Genomic DNA, 14,464 nt, shown 5'->3' with positions numbered 1-14,464 from the left:
AGGTATCCAAAGTTCAGTCAAATACTTTCAAAACAACTGTTCACAGTAATTTGCATAACAGTACATTGAACTTCCAAAAAGCACATCTTTTTCCTTGGGAGCTTTGTTGTATGGTATAATACTTAGTGGGAAGAAATATAAAATCAAAGCCAATTTATTTAGCTGGGGGAAAAGCCTGCATTTGTTACTCAGATTATATTTAGAGTTTTCTTCCTGCTGAAATTATTGGAATACAAAAACAGAGAGTGGTTCAAGTGCAGGGGAACCGCTTTCCATTGGCGTTAGCAAATATTTAACGAGGAGCCATGAGACTAATACAGGAAAATTGCTAAACAATTTGAAAAGCAGCAAGAAAACAACAGTCAAAGAGACTTGAATTTTGGAACTCTTTGCAAGTTGACAGTAATCCATAATAAGGCCGACCTTCATAGCTTTGAGGTTTAGAAAGAGGATGGGAGATAATTAATTACAGAGGGGAGGGGTAGAGATGGAAAGAAATGACTTTGGCTTTGATCCCATCCCCTGGAGCAGTGAAGGAAGGGAAGGCTAAGTGAGGTAGAAGTTTCTAGAAAATGACAAGAGACAGAGACCAGGGGACAGTAACCCATGTGTCCACCGCAGCCTTGGTGATGATTCTGAGCCCAACACCCTAAAGGGCTCACTGTCCAAACGGGGTCAGAAATACCTTTCAAGATATATTACATTCCTTATAAATTATTTGTTTAGCATATAATGTTAAAATGTTCCCTCTCCATAAGCTCTACACCATAGTGAATACTTAGGAATACAAAAGAAAATTATGGTTTGAAGATTTTAAAGAAAAGAAACAGAGTCAAAGATTTTTCAAGGAGGTAGAATGTAGGGAGTCTGTGTCAAATCAATGACAATAATCAATAGAAGTGAACACTTTATAATAATAATTAACTTTATAATAAACCTAATATTTATTAAGATATTACTACGTGCCTGGCACAGTTTTGAACTCTTTCTCTGTGTCGATTGACTTAACACTCCTAATAACACTACAAGTAGGTACTTTTATTATTGCCAATTTACTTACAAGGAAACTGAGGCACTGGAAGGTTAAATAATTCATCAAGGGGACCTGACTCATAAGTGGTAGAGCCAAGATTCACGCTCTTCTCCAGAATCTATATTATCTGCCACTAGGCTCCTCTGCCATTTGTTCCACAAGCATATATATTTTTAATGCCTAGCATATTTTTAACTCTAAGGGGATTCTTTGTGATTACCTCCATTTCTTAGGAAAGTTTATGTTGGTGTTTGTTTATGGATTGGCTTTCTTGTCAAGCCCAGAGACTCAGCCAGGGAGATGTGAAGTCAGTGCAATGGGGAATCAATTCGGCATTATAATGCACTTACTGTCCTTCAGAGCTAGCACCAAGGACTGTCACCATCAGCTACCATTTCTGACCACAGTGATACTCTGCATTCCCCTTGAATATCAAGCCGGCATCTTGATTCAAGGAGCGACATTACTATAGACAGTGGAATGGGCCTGTCACAACATCATGTGCCCTGGGCTGACGAAGAACAGGTGATAAGTCAGCTGCTGTCACTCTAGGATGTTCAAATCACTAAACAACAACTCCACAAAACAGAGGCAATATTTCCTGGGTTCACTGATACTGAGTTATCCCATTTCATTCACTGAGACAGATTCTCTAGAAGCTGATTCAATATTTTCATTAATGATGGCTTTTGGCAGTTAAAGTATTATGGCGGTGTAGCTAATTTTCAATGAGAATTACTAGTGGGTAGGTATGGGCTGGAAATTGGTTGAGAAAGAATGGAAAGGTTAGGAAAGAGGACAAAACATCATTATAGGTCATATCCGTTTTAATGTATTAACTCACAGAAATCATTTGTGTGGAGGAATCAGAGATAAAGGTATCTCTTCATTTCAATGAAAATAAAGTGCCACTCTGTTGCTTATTATCTTTTGGTTTCTAGTCCAGTGGCAGTTTAATGTCCTAGGGAATATTTACTGTTTTCTGTAAAATATAAGAGACTTATTTTTTCATTTTGATGCAAATATATGGAGAAAGAAAAATAAAAAGATTTAAAAAGAAATGAGCGAAAATGATTAAAGAATGAGAAGATAGGAAACTACAAAATTAAGTGGTGTTTCCTTTGGATTCTGCCCCACTTTGCTTGCTCTCATCACCCACATATGATGATGGGAGGGGAGGCAGGTGGGTTGGTGAGGAGGTTGAGCACCTCTAAATAATCTTCAGACTTTCACTAGGTCCAAGAGGTAGCACTTGTGCATGTATGTGTGTGTCTACATAGACATCTTTTCTTAAGAATGATAGACCTATACAAATTTTGTACCCTCTGAAGTCAATAAATTGTGTAGACTACACCATTAAAAGATCTTTGGCACAAGACTGAATAGATATGATATTCTACTAAGAATGCCATAAATTCAAAACAAGACTTTTTAAGACTCTAAAATATAACTAAAACAAGCCAGGAAATTGTGTTAATGGAATAAATTATGCCATTCAGTAGACATTCTGCTGCTGAATACACCAAATACAGAATTGGGATAGTAAAGTAAAAAGTCAATATTTCTCAGTAAGAATGAAAATAACATAATTGACACCTGTGTCTCTACTACCTATCTTAGGATATAAAACATTGCAGACACAGTCAGAGCCCTCTGTGCACCCCTTACCATCACATTCTTTTGTGTCTTTTAGGTGACTGCTATCTGGAATCAATATTTGTCATTCCTGTGCATTTCTCTATACTCTTACTATATCCCTAAGCCTGAAATAGTACTGTTCTGCAATGTTAACTTCATATGGATGGATAAGTTTATTCATGCCATCTTTTGCACTTTTTGTAACTTTCTTTTTTATGAATTGCTATTATGTTTGTAATTTCCTGATTCATGAAGCTCTAGTCCATTCATTGTATGAACACATCACAATTTATGCATGTTCTTTTCTTTTTTTCACCAGCATTGAGATATAATTGACCCATAACACTGTGTAAGTTTAAGGTGTATATGGTGATTGATACACATACACTGTGAAATGATCACCACAGTAAGGTTAGCTACCACATTCAACACCTCACATCATCACAAGGTTTTTTGTGGGTGCCATGAGAGTACTTAAGATCTACTCTCAGCAATTTTAAAGTACCTAATACAGTATTGTTTATTATAGTTACCATGCTGTATGTACATTCAATCCCCAGAACTTAGTCATCTTATAACAGGAAATTTGTACCCTTTGACTAACAACTGCTTGATTCCCCCTTCCCAGAGTTCCTGGCAACTACCACTTGACAGTCTGAGTTTGGCTTTTTAAAGATTCTGCATACAACTGATATCACACAGTATTTGTCTTTCTCTGCCTGGTTTAGTTCACTTAGGATAATGCCCTCAATGTCCATCCATATTGTCACAAACAGCAGGATTTCCTTCTTTTGTATTCCATTGCATATATGTGCTACATTCTCTTTATCCATTCATCTGCACTTAGGTTATTTTAGAATTGCTAGTATCAAAAAGACAAGAGATAACAAGCCCTGGTGAGGACGTGGAGTACAAGGAACCCTTGCACACTGTTGGTGGGAATGTAAATGGGAGCAGTCATTACGGAATACAGTACGGAGTTTCCTCAAAAAGTAAAAAGTCATATGATTCAACAATCTCACTTTTGGGTATATATCCAAATAAATGAAATCCCTATCTCAAAGATATATATATTTTTGATGAATATTTATGTTCTTTCCAGTTTTTTGAAACAATGTTATGAATATTTTTATACATGTATCTTTTGGTCACTTGAGCAAAACTTTCTTCCAGGTACATACCCAGGAGAGGAATTCATTCACTGATTTATTCAACACATATGGTATTGTGTACCTTTCATATGCCAGACCCTATTCCGGGCCTCAGGAACACAGCAGCAAGAGTCAGATGGCAATCCTTACACTTGAGGTTTTATATTCTACTCAGGGAGACAGACTATAAAAAAATAAACAAGTAAAATGTAGAGTGTATCAGATAAGCTCAGTGGGGAGTAACAGAACAAGACAGTGAAATAGAGAGTGGGGCAGCAGGATCCATCTTACATGGGGAATTATGGAAAGCCACACTCACAGGTGACATTTAAGGAAAGACATGAAAGACATGAAGGACCAATCCTGTGGATCTGGGGGAACAGTATTCCAGGTAGAGGGAGCAGCAAGTGCACACAGGTCCTGGGGTGGGAACACACCTGCCATGTTGGGGTACAGCAGGAACACTCCTGTGGCTCGTGCCGACTGAGTAGCGGTGAATAGTAGGGGAAGAAATCCAAGAGCTGGGCTTTATTCATGTTTACAAGGACTATGATTTAGCTGTGAGATGAGGAGGCCCTGGATGGCTTTGTGCTGTGTGGTGACCACAACTGTTAAAAAGCATCATGCCAGGTGCTGAAGACTTTGATGAGCAAGGATGGAAACAAGGAGACAGATTAGGAAGGTAATGAAAGCATTCCAGAGAAAGATGGTGGTTTAGACCAAAGTCTTTTTAGTAGACGAGGTGTGAAGTGGCCAGATTCTGGATATAGTAAAAGGTAGGGCCACCTGGATTTGGTGGACAGATTGATGATGTGAGGTATGAGACAAGAGAAGTTGAGGATGTCTCCAAGTGTTTTCCTTGAACAGCTAGAGGGAGACTGTCATTTGTTGACATGGAGAGGATTTAGCAAGAGAAGGTTTTTGGAGGAGAGAATCATAAGTTCCATTCTGGATATATTAAATTTCATATATATACTGTTAGATATTCAAGTAGAGATATAAAGTAGGCAACTGGGTCTTACATAAAAGTTTAGGGTATGTATATTTTTATTGTGTTGCACAAAATTGTTCCCCAAATTGTTTATACCTATTTTCACTTCATGTTGCAATAACAAAATTGTACGGTCAGTTTTTCAGATTATCAATCTGATGGTGCTATCTGTTACCTCACTGTTGATAATACTCTAACAAAGATGATAGTCCCAGGCTAAACCATCAGGATCCTAACTTCACAAGCATAGCGTTTATCACCTACTGGTTTGTTACCACATTTCCCCAAACCAAAGTGGTCGATAAATGGGATATAACACATATTGATACACCCTTAGTAAGAAATGTGAATCACTAGCTTGTTTCCTTTTGTATTTTCTTTTGAGGAGATGGAAATTTCTGCAGAGAGCCCTGCATAGATCTGACAGGGCTAATCCTCTTGATCTGGCTTTTGATGATGATCAAAGTCTTGCTAATGTGAACTAAGTGGAGGCATTAGAAGTGCTGGGATTTGATTATAAAAAGAAAGAATTTAATTACATATTAATTCAAAATTTACTATGCTAATAATGATCTAATAGGCATTATGTACACATTCACCTTACAATTTGAACATGAGGACTACTGTTCATAAATTAGGAATGATTCATTTTGTTTGTAGTTATTTGATGGAGAATATCTCCCCCTCCCCCTCAGTCCCTAATGCATTTTTTGGTTTACGTTGATTGACTTACTTTGCAGTATTAACTCGATTTTATTCGATGTAATAATTCAAAATGTTAACAAGTAATCTGCATGTAATTTGAGGAGTACCTAAATTGTATATAACTTCAGTTATTATACATGTGCTTTTCTTCCATCAGCTTCTCTCTCATTGAGGTTTTGTTGGAACTACATAAGAGTAAAGAAGAAAAACAGAATTTTTCCAGTCCTATTAGTAGTTGTAACTGGTATTTTCCAATTACATTTGTGGGAGGGTAAAGTGCTGGTATGTAAAATAGAAATGCCTTGAAATGACCCCGCTGGCTTTGATCTTACTGTTTTCACCAGTTCCTCTTCTAAGAGGGGCTACTTCATCTGCAGGTGTCAGCTTCCCAGACCAGTGGTTTCTATCAAGGTCAAATGCAAGAAGCCCCAGGCCAGAAGCATAGTAGCCTAGCTCTGTCAGCCCAGCACTCTGTCTCCCTGGCCTGAACCCAGCACAAGTTCAGTCACTAAAATCCTGCCTCCTCTAATCAAGCCTGACTCCCTATTTCCTGCTCTGTCCTTTCATCTTTTTGGAGCAGTCACCTTGCCTTTTCCTTAACTGAAGTCTTGAAGGTAGAGTTTCCTCCCTGCACTCCAGGCCCTGGATCTCCCCGGCCCTATTTCCTGGCGCTGCACTCCTTGTAGTCAGGATCTTACCTCTGACAACCGTACCACTCCTCCCACTCCTCCTGTACAGCTGCCGACTTCTCAGCACGGAATGTCTCCACACTGCCCAGCTGGTGCTTTGGCACCTCTGCGTATCACTTGCTTTAGGGACTCCCCAATCCCCTTGTTCCTTGGGAGTTCTGTCACCTGCTTCCAGGATCTTAGGAGGTAACCCACCGATCAACACGTCTGCTCAGTGTCTGGCTTCTGAGTGCCCAGGCCTGGCTCGCTCTGAGCCAGGTTCTAAAATGCTCCAGTGCAGGGAACTTCTGTTTTTTAAAAAGTTTCTTCTATATAAAAAATTTCCTTCAAAGGCTTTCTCTGTAGACTCATGGCTCATATGGAAAAGGAGCTCAGTGTTCTTCAGCATTTGTTTCACTTACAAATGCATGGCAGAGAGGACCAAAATCTTTGGAACATAAATTAAGAAAATCCAGTGTGCATTTACCCTTTCCCCCTCCAAAAAACCTCAAAAGGTTACAAAGATGACTAACAATGGAGCATTCTCATCAAAGATGGGATTATGCTAGAAGGACACAATGTATCATGACCAGTGAACCTCTGTCATGAGAAGAGAAAACTAGCTAAGTTAACAATTCTGTAGCTACTAACTAAATCAATGCCCCCTACCCACTGTGAAACAAAAGAGGCAGAAGCAAGGATTTGATGGCCCCCAAATTACTAAATGGTTAGGTGAACTTTGATATGTTAATTATGGTCTACTCATCTGAGTTAATCCTTTGATGTTAAATGGAGTGTTTTTTGTCATTTTTGAAAGGGTACAGTATACTTGCTTATTGTAAGAATGTGTTTGGAAGAGCCATACTTTGGAGGTACATGTAAATGGAGCCATATGCAGTTTACCCAGTGGAACTGTTTTAAGTGACATGTGAATATATTTCTAATGAGTTATTAGATTTTAAACCCAAGATTTGAGGGTCTAAAAACTAAACAGAATCCAAAAGAAATACTCAACTTCATTTCTATCATAGGCATAATGATAAGAAAAATTCTTAATGGATACGATACATAAAAGCAGATCGACTGACAAATTAAATGAACTCATTAAGAAGTTTTTTACTGCCCCCTGCTGTCAGTTTCTAAATTTTTTGAACAAAAAGGTTGGAAAAAAAATTCCCTGCCTCTTAATTAGGACTCTGCCACCAGTAATGCTCATGATTACTTGTTTGTGAGCAATGATCTGTCAACTAAGAAATCAGATCCAGCACAGTGTGTACTAGTGGGTGCAGGACAAGAGGTGGTTTATGATTTGTGAAATGCTATATTAATGAGAGTACCAGTGTTGTAATTTTTAGCCAGTGATGAATACTTTACTAATTTGCCAAATTTCATAATTTTGAATTTTCTTTTTTATATCTATTTACTTAAGTAAAACATTCTCCACTATAACTTTCCAAGTAAATGAATGAATGGCTTATTATTTGTAGTGTAAGCCTTATTTGACATTTTATTTTCATTTTGGCATATGAAATTAAGAAATGAGAAATAATAAAAATAATAGGTAATACTAACGCAGCGGTCACCAGATACAAGGCACTGTTTTATTTTTTTTCCCACATTAATGGGCCCTCATAAAATAGAATGGGGTGGGTATTGCTATGATTTCCATTCCACAGATGAATAAACCAAGTCACACAATGACTTAAGTGACACAGTTGGTAAAAGGTGCAGCCATGATTGGAAACCTGCGGTCTGACTCCAGGGCCACGCCTCTCAACCTTTTTGCATAGAAGGTATAAACTCTGCAGTTAAGGAAGAGAAATTTGCATAAATTATAATGGAGCTGGTAGTGTGTTTATTGACTCAAACTAACCTCACACTCATCTAATTAATTTTCTTGCTGTCCCCGCGCTCTAGCTGCCAGAGGGAGCGCACGGATGACAGACCTGTAGCGTTCCCGACGTGGTTCACCTTAGTTAGAAAAACCTGAATGTGCTGGCCATGCCGTCCGCAGTGAGTGTGTGCTTGTGTGGCCTGTGCTTACATCTGAGGACGCACTGCGGCTCATCCTGGTGGGTCCCGCACCCCTGTGCCTTTCTGTATGGCCAGAAAACCGGTTTTAGCTACACTTGAGACCCTCCTCAGCAAGTCACATTCAGATTATACACACACTCCTCACAGTACTTTGAATAACTAGACTCTGCGTTTGAAGTGTCTCTGGCTGCTGCCAATTCCCGAGTCCTGTCTGCCCAGCTTTTCGTGCTCCTCAGTGGCTGGCGGCCCTTTGCCTTCTCCCAGGTCAGTAGCATCTGGCTCCCGACAACAGATACCCCACCGGACAACCGGCGCAACTACTACTTTGAAGTTCGGGATGCTTTTGCCGCGCAGGTGCTGAGCACAGTACCTCAGGCTCCGCAGGGCTAAAGATACAGACATCTCTTCTCCCACATTCAAGTCACACCCAGAGTCAAACATAGACCATGTGGCATTCATAATAAACGTTCTCACCTGACTCGGGGAGCCGGGTTCCCGATAACTCTACACTCCAGATAAACTCTGCTTCCTTCCGCCACTTCTTGGCTCCGGAGCTTCTGGATGAACCGAGGGGCTGAGGGCGGGCGCCGCGCATCCGGGTGGGCCTGGGGGCGGTGCCCGGCCTGGTCCACGGGCGCCTGGGGGCGGTGCCCGGCCGCCTCCCGGTGGGCCTGGGGGTGGTGTCCGGCTTCTTCCCGGTGGGCCTGGGGGCGGTGCCCGGCCGGGTCCAGGTGGGTCTGGGGGCGGTGCCCGGCCTCCTCCCGGCGGGCCTGGGGGCAGTGCCCGGCCGGGTCCAGGTGGGCCTGGGGGCGGTGCCCGGCCGGGTCCAGGTGGGCCTGGGGGCGGTGCCCGGCCGGGTCCAGGCGGGCCTGGGGGCAGTGCCCGGCCGGGTCCAGGTGGGCCTGGGGGCGGTGCCCGGCCGGGTCCAGGTGGGTCTGGGGGCAGTGCCCGGCCGGGTCCAGGTGGGCCTGGGGGCGGTGCCCGGCCTCCTCCCGGCGGGCCTGGGGGCGGTGCCTGACTGGGTCTAGGTGGGTCTGGGGGCGGTGCCAGGCCTCCTCCCGGCGGGCCTGGGGGCGGTGCCAGTCCCGGTCCAGGTGGGTCTGGGCCAGCCCGGCCTCCAGTCCCGCCTCCCGCCGGTCTTCGGTGGGGCTCTGGCTGGCGGAGGCGCTCCGCGGGGCTGCAGGCTGGGTTTTCGGGGACAGGTACCCGCTGTCTGGTGAGGACTCCCCGTCGGGGCTTCTGTTTCTTGGCTTTGCCGCTTCTCTAAATATGGACGTCAGCTCCTCGATGAATTCGGCAGCCCTGTCACACAGCTGGCCCGGGGGGCCGGACTTGGCGGCGTGTCCCGGGGTGCGGGGAGGCTGTGCAGCACGCTTCCCGGCCTTTCGGAGGCTGCGGATGTAGCTGGGCCTGGCCGGCAGGGGCGACACGGCAGGTGTCCTCTTCGGAACAGGTGAAGGCGTGGGCCCAGGCTTCTCCGGCGGAGGCTGGACAGGTGCTGGCCTGGAATCCTGAGGCCCTGCTGACGAGGCCTCCGTGCTCGGAGGGTTTTCACAGGGGCTTACGGGAGCCGCGCTGAGAACCTGTGAGATCTCCGGTTCCGAGTCCCCGTCTTCTGTCTCAGAGCTGGCTATAGCTCTCCGGGCCAGGTCGAGGCTCTTGTGTATCTCCTCCTGGCTGAGGAAAGCAGACAGCTCAGGGAGGAAGTCGGCGTTCTTGCTTCCTTCCTGCATGTCTGCGAGGGAATCATAGAAGGAGTCGTGGGAGGGGCTCTCTGACATGCTGGAGTGGTCTTCATACACGCGTCGTCGGCTCTCCGCAGGACGGCTGCAGGCACTGGAGAACAGTTCACTTTTTCCTGGAAGACAACATAGAATTGCCAATAGTATTATTGTATGTGTTTATTATTATGATGCTACTAATCTACAAGTTGGGAGTAATGTTAAGGTGAACATATGTACTTAAAAAAAAACATGTTTCCCTATTCTGTGATTTGGAAGAAGCACCAAGTGTATTTGTGTTTATCATTTGTCATTTAATTTAGTATTTTCCCTGGGAGTGAATATTCAGTATCTCACTGGCCAGCACGGAATACTCCAATGCGGGGACATCTGCAGGAGTGCCGAGTGCACCAGGGCCTTCTGTGCTTACAGAGCCTCCCTCCCTCATGCCCCTGGAGATTGGTAGCTTACTGATACTAGTCAACCTGACTCTGTTTATCTCACCCTGAACCATGAAATACATTTTGATTCCAGTTTTCATTTGTTTTCAGTTTTCAGTGAAACATTTGAAAACGTATTGTCTCATCCCTTCCCTGTGTCCGGCCAGGTACCCTCATATTCACTCATTTGTTCATTCAACAGACAACTCTCCATATTAACCATCACTAAATAAGTCTGCTGGAGGAGCAGGCATGCTCTCCGTCAGGGACTGGTAAATTTCTGCTTCAAGGGCCAGATGGTAAATATTTCTGACTATGTGGGCACTACTGTCTCTGCCATAATTACTCAAGTTTGCTGTTGTGGCATGAAACCAGCCATAGATGATACATAAATAGGTAAGCACAGCTGTGTGCCAGGAAAACTTTATTTATGGACACTGATATATGAATTCTATATAAGTTTTACATGTCAAAAATGTTATTCTTCTTTTCAATTCGATTTTTTTTGCAACAGTTCAGAAATGCAGATACTTTTTTAGTTTGCAGGGCATACAGAAACAGGTGGCCCAGAGGCTGAAGTTTGCTGACTCTTGATCCAGACTGAACACATAGCCCTTACATTCAAGGAGTTAGAAGTCATGTAAAATAGTAAAGAGCAGGAGGTGGGGAACACATTCAACAAATAACATACAAATAATATAAAATTTGGATAGGGTGTCAAGGTGAAAAGAGCTTGGTCAGCACAAGAGCCTAACTTGATCTTCAAGGACATGCAAGAGCCACGGGACGTGCATAAGACATTTCTATAGAAACACCAACAGCATTGAATAAAAGGTGTTTCATTATCTGCAAAACAGTTGAGCAACAATTTAGATCACACTGCATTTTAAACTAAATATTGTGAGGCAATGACTGTCCTGTTACTCTAAACGTACTGAGCTTTTTCTGTATGTTGTTCATAGAGTGATGGAGGGAATCTGGAAAATTCAGAAGGGATCTTTGCCTCAAGACTGAGTCTAGAAGTCAATAAAGGAAGCTGGCTGGAGGTGGTGAAGCTCAACTCTGTAAGTTTCTACGTTTGATGGTGCTGGGGCACAATGGGCTTGGCTGTTAGATGCCCCCTCTTGGACTCTGAAGCAGGGCCCATGGAGAAGCTGAATGGCAGCTGGACACTGTGAGTGGCGGCAGCGGCAGCAGGGAGTGTCTGGGCTCCTGGTGGAAGCCACGGTGTGGACTGTTGAGTGTTGCTGCAGCGACCGCCACCACGCACTTTCTCCTGGTACTGCTGACTGTGGTCTTGCCTCCTGTGTGGTCTCCAGGCCTGTCTGTGAGTTGGCACAGCTCCTATCGATAAGTGCCTATACACTCCAGTTGACCAGTGAATATTTCTGTCAGTTGACACTAATGAACACAACTGATAGTAGGTGAAAAAGATGACAGAGGTCTGAACAAGTGATATTGGGATGGAAAATTGTACTGAATCCATGGAGAGTAGAAAGGACAGAAGTTGGTGTTGATTAAAGGAAGAGATGGCACAGGCAGGATTATAGATTTCTTAATGACATGGTTGTGCTGGTGGCTCACGTGACCCAAGTGAGGAACAAGTGTTGAGGGAAAAAAAGCTTAAATTTGATTTATACTTTTTGCATTTTGAGGAACTTCTGGGTGTTGATGTCTGGAAGGCAATTTGAGATACTGGTCTGGGGTCCAGGAGAAAGGAAAGCAGGGCTGGATTGGGAATTATTAGCTCATGGTGACACCATAAGCTATGGGAATGGATAAGGTCATCAGGAAAGAAAGAGAGAAAAGGAAAGAAATCCTCCAGAGAACTAGGGGGAAGGAGGAGAGTGGGGTGTCATTGAAGGTGGGCAGGAAAATGTCTCATGAAGGAGGGAGGGTCCGTTTGACTCAGCAACTGAGGACATAGGAACCATTGGCAACAGCATTTCAGTTTCTGTGACAGAGATAGAAACCAGATTCCACATTTGCTGAGAAACTGTAGGGAGGCAGGGGGAGAATCTAGATGGCAGCAGGGCTGACTGAGTTTAAGGAAAGAAAGAGGGACGGAAGGTAGCAGCCGGACAAAAGTATGGAATCCAGTGAGGTTTTTTATTTGTTTCATTAAGAAAGGAACTTGTTTCAGTGCTAATGGAATTAGTCAGTAAAGAGGGAGAAGCAGAATATCCCCCATAAGAAAGCGGAGTAGAGACCAGGTTCTGGGATGTGAGATGGAAAGCTACAGTGCCAATGGCTTCCAGTGGGAAGGAAAGGTTCTTCATTATCAGGGGAGAGAAGTCATAAGCATGTGAGAATGAGAGAGCAGGGGGAAGAAAGGGAGAGGGAAGAGAGAACTGGATAAATTTGTAACTGAAATAAAGGGAGCTCCTATTTTGAGACGTCTGTGTATTTGGAAGTGTATGAGGACAAGAGATGATTTTTAATAGCTGTTGTAGAGAAAGGGAGAAATTTCCTTAAGAAAGATTTACGGGCAGAGGGAGAGCTTAGCAGGTGGATGTGATGTACTTATAGATTCATTGATGTATTTATTGTGCACTTGCTTCCCTCACCAGAGCTCTGCAGTCGGGGAGAAGATGTGGAGTCAGACGACCTAGGTTTTGGCACACAGATGAGATGGATGGGAAATGGGCAAGGTTGTTGCGAATACTGGCAAACACTGGGGTGGATTCTAAAATCTGTGCTGGATTGAAATTCATGGATTGGAGTTTGAACACAAAGAGATTAAGGGGTTAAGGACCTATAAAAACAGAAAGGTATAGTGAGGATAACTGACAGATCTGGAAGGATGTGTTAAAGAAGTGAAATGTCTGGACTGATCATTGTAGAGGCAGAGGCTTTTGACTCCTGACTGTATTTAGAGTGTGGCCTTGTGGCAGGTTTTGACTGGAGCAATGCCAGAGATGAGGAGCTGCAACAGACACTATGAGGTTGACAAAGCCTACAACATTATCCATATTTGCAGAAAAAGATCTGCCAACGCCTGCCACAGAGCATCAGCCGCTTAATGCATCCACAGTTTGCACTTAAGCACTGATGGTGATGATCACAATCATGATGATGGTGGAGAGTGGCATTGTGCCAAGAGCCATTACATAGATTATTTCATTTCATTAAAAATTCTCACAACAGGTCCCAGTTTAGAAAGAAGGAAACTGAGGCAGAAAATGTAAGAGCCACAATTCAAACCCAGAACTGAGAATGCAAAGCAATATATCACACTAATAAATCTGTGGACACATTTCCTGGTCTTTCTGCTAATATCAGAATTCAGCTATAAATCTAATTACATTTAGTGCAAAGTGAACATAATATGATAAAATTTTAAATTTCACAAAAGCATTGTATGAGGAAGCTTAAAGCAAACTTCTGAACGCTGAAGTTTGAACTACTTATTAATTTATATTTTGGTTTTAAAGAGGCACCATCTGGCAGGATCCAGTCACCAGGATGTGCAGGTTAAAAACTGCTTGCACAGTGAAAAATAAAATAATAGCTCTGTGGCATATGTGGTTTGTGTTTAATTTGCAACCCAACTATTGCTGCTAGAACATACATGTGGTCTAGGGAACGTGCTCATTCCACTTGGATAGACAGGGAAGTTTCCAGGTGACCCAAACTCACTAGAAAATTATGCTTCAGAGATTTCCCTGTCAGTCAACACCTCAAAATTAAAAAGGCTACAATCAAAGAAACACAACTTAAAAATTGTCCGTTATTTTCTTGAGATTTCATGTTTTATTTTGAACTATATTTGGTAATTCAGTGCTACTGTGATAGACACAGAATATGAAATACACTCAAAAGTGTATTAATTACACTGACTAATAGACTAATTACACTGTCTTTAATGAGTAAAGAGAAGTGAGGTAAATGCCAAAAACATTGAAGTGTTTCACTTTATTAAATAGTTTTGAAATTTTAAGGAGTAAAGTGTTCTCTTACATCTTTAAATCTTCTCTGCCCCATGCCTCTATCCCTTTCTCTTCAGCAATTTGAATTGCCTGGAAAACCCTTTCTTCATCTTTTCCTTCTCTGTTTTCTTCTTCATCATCACCATCATTAATA

The 14,464-nt window shown here is 42.8% G+C and overlaps 1 protein-coding gene and 1 long non-coding RNA gene across 2 annotated transcripts in view; one reads left to right on the top strand and one right to left on the bottom strand.

Moving 5' to 3' along the window:
• PALLD (palladin, cytoskeletal associated protein) overlaps nucleotides 1-8,883 on the bottom strand; it is a 315,678-nt gene extending 306,795 nt beyond the window's left edge. Inside the window, exon 1 of the mRNA XM_036890918.2 lies at nucleotides 8,695-8,883. The gene's annotated coding sequence lies outside the window, so the exon portion shown is untranslated. The remainder of the gene's footprint in view (nucleotides 1-8,694) is intronic.
• Nucleotides 8,728-9,395, top strand: LOC130683580 (uncharacterized). Its single transcript, XR_008997388.1, has 3 exons — nucleotides 8,728-8,819; nucleotides 8,952-9,050; nucleotides 9,315-9,395. It is a non-coding gene; the product is annotated as an uncharacterized LOC130683580 (long non-coding RNA).
• Nucleotides 9,396-14,464: the final 5,069 nt, after the last annotated feature.

This window comes from Manis pentadactyla, chromosome 1 (genome assembly GCF_030020395.1).
Source record: "Manis pentadactyla isolate mManPen7 chromosome 1, mManPen7.hap1, whole genome shotgun sequence".
NCBI classification, from domain to species: Eukaryota; Metazoa; Chordata; class Mammalia; order Pholidota; family Manidae; genus Manis; species Manis pentadactyla.
The sequence above is the reverse complement of the archived record's forward strand: the minus strand, read 5'-3'. Positions and strand labels throughout refer to the sequence as shown.